The 2,697-nt window shown below is 31.2% G+C and overlaps 1 non-coding gene across 1 annotated transcript; it reads right to left on the reverse strand.

Annotated features, from left to right (window-relative positions):
- Window positions 1-1,926: 1,926 nt before the first annotated feature.
- Window positions 1,927-2,110, reverse strand: LOC118987109 (U2 spliceosomal RNA). Its single transcript, XR_005066516.1, has one exon. It is a non-coding gene; the product is annotated as a U2 spliceosomal RNA (small nuclear RNA).
- Between the last annotated feature and the right edge of the window lie 587 nt (window positions 2,111-2,697).

Raw genomic sequence — 2,697 nt, forward strand, 5'->3', positions numbered from 1 at the left:
ATAACACTATTTACTACCTTAATAAGTAAATATGTCTTAATATAATATATAATAAAGCTAATTCAGAATTTACAATGTTTCAAATCAAAATATACTTCTTATCCTATATCAGGGATTTTCAACCAGTGTGTCACAATTTTTAAACATGCAATACTTAACTATTTATACAGGGGCACTGACCTCTTTTCCCTTTGACTGTCAAATTAAAAAATGACAATAGCCAACACAATAGCTTTCTGGAATGAATGAATCCAAATTATATCTATTTTTTTTTCAGAGTGGCAAAAAATAGTATTTTTTTTGGTGTGCTGAAGAATTTTAGTAACTAGTTTATGTGTGCAATGACATAAAAAAGTTTGAAAATTGATGTTTTATATTATTTGTGCAAAAGGAAAAACTCTTTATGAGCAAAAAATGATTATCACATTTGTGATTGCATAGAAAATACCATTAGTTATTTTATAATGTCTATTTTATTAATTATGTAAAGTGGTCACATTTACTACAGGTAGATTTAATGTCAAATAATATGACATTGAACATTAGATGTATAGGGCAATCTATATGCAACTTAAGAGAAAATCATAAGCCATAAAATAAAATTTTATGTATTTTATTACTGGTGATTACTTAAGAAATTGAGTAAGAAGAGTGGAGATTGCTCATTAGTATCAATTGCTGAGCAGACACAAATAATAAAATATGAGTTATAGGACAACTATCAAATTATCTAAATATAAAAATTTAGGCTGGAAATAAAGCAGATTTTGAATGTATAATGTTGTATCTGCACAACACATTTTAGCTAGTAACGTGTCGATGTATAAGACCATAGGCAGCAAGTACCTGATAACTAACTGGCTTCCCACCTTTGTCATGTAGAAAAAATGCTGTTTGTATTTCAGTTTCTCACCTGTACACACAACACAAATATTGAATGTCATCCAAAGCAAGCATCTTGAAAAACATTCATCACTTATTTCACTCAAGAAAAGATTTCCTTAAATATTTCATTTAACTCTTAACGTTTAGATTCCATTTTGACTTACCTGTCCTATACAGTTTGAATCAAAGTTTTATTGTTAGACTGCCAGCTTTAGTTTGCATACTGATTTTATTCATAGTTTCAACCATTGAATAGAAGGAGAAAATATTCTAGAATTCAACCAGATTAATAAAAATACTATAGAAATGTAAGTGGTTTATATGTCACATACTACTCATGAAATTTTGTAATTAATAGTACTTCTATATATATCAGTAACAATAATCTAAAATTAAATGTATTACTAAATACAGGAACAAATTATATGAACCAATGATAACAATCTTTTGAATGCTTACTGCCTAGGAATTCAAAGATGAAGTTTTTCAAAAGTATAATTGTAGAAAGATGAAGCTTTTTCAAGGAATTTACAATATAAATATGATTTTTGGACAAACACATCTTAGAACTGTACACTAAAACCTATATAGTGTTATTAACCAATGACACCTCGGTAAATTTAATTAAAAAAACAAACAAAATATGCAATAGCAATATTATCAATACATGAATATTTAATATGAAAAATTATAAAATGTTGCATAGATATACATAATCAATCAGCAAAAGAAAGGGTTTGATATTTTACAATAAGATTTCATGTGGTTTAGGAGCTATATACTGAAGATTTAAAATAGAGGGAGAAATTGAGCTAGTCTGGAGAAAAAGGTGGTTTGTCTGGGTAGAGCAGCAATTTTCCATTGGTGTGCTGTGGCACGCTGGTGTGCCGCAAGAATTTTTAAAACATGCAATACCTAACTATTTAGTCAGGGTCACTGACTTCTTTTCCCTTAGATTGTCAAATTTAAAAAAACTGACAAAAGCTACCAAAACTATAGCTGTCTGGTGTGAAAGAATCAAAATTACAACTTGTTTGCAGGCAGGGGTGCATTAAGTACTGCAAAACCAGGTCTAGTGCACAGAGTGGACAGAGCACACTCCTATTCCATCTCCCAGCTCTGGAAACCCAGTTACTATAATGGCCTTGGATAGAGGACATGCCAGATATTAAAATGATAAGAACAGATACTACACTTGATCTTAGCTAAAAGGCCAAGAAGCAATTACACCTATTTTTTTCAGATTGGCAAAAAAAATTATTTTTCGTGTGCCGAAATTTTAGTAATTAGTTTATGTGTGCAATGAGATGCAAAAGGTTGAACGTCACTGGGATAGAGAATAGAGGAATGTCATCTTAGGAGACTAGAAAAATATTGCAATGCACCGATGGGCACTTGTGCATGTATGCTTGTACACACACTTAAGGAAGCCTGGTGAGTACAAGGCTAGGGCCAGAACTCCTTTTTCTCACTTTGCTGAAAACAGTGGGTAAAACCCAGCTTATCTATTTGAAGTTGATAAACATATTGCCTCTGAATCTAAGTAAATAGAAGATGCTTTATAGTGTAATTCTAGATGGTGAAGTAGACAGATGTTTCAATCATTTTGGTTCTCAGGGAGATACATTCAATCTTCTAGGCAATTTTTAGTAAAAGATGTGTGACTCTTAAAAATGTTTTTGGTAATAAGAAAAAGAGGGAAAAAAGATACAATAGCAAGCTACTCTCTAGAGTACAAGACTACCCTGCTATTCTTCCTCCTTTCCTTCTTGGTCCACAGCTAGAGATAGGCAGTGGAAAAGGTAATTAATT

Source organism: Sturnira hondurensis, unplaced genomic scaffold (genome assembly GCF_014824575.4).
Source record: "Sturnira hondurensis isolate 20B ecotype Veracruz unplaced genomic scaffold, ASM1482457v3 Scaffold0004998, whole genome shotgun sequence".
Classification (NCBI taxonomy): Eukaryota; Metazoa; Chordata; class Mammalia; order Chiroptera; family Phyllostomidae; genus Sturnira; species Sturnira hondurensis.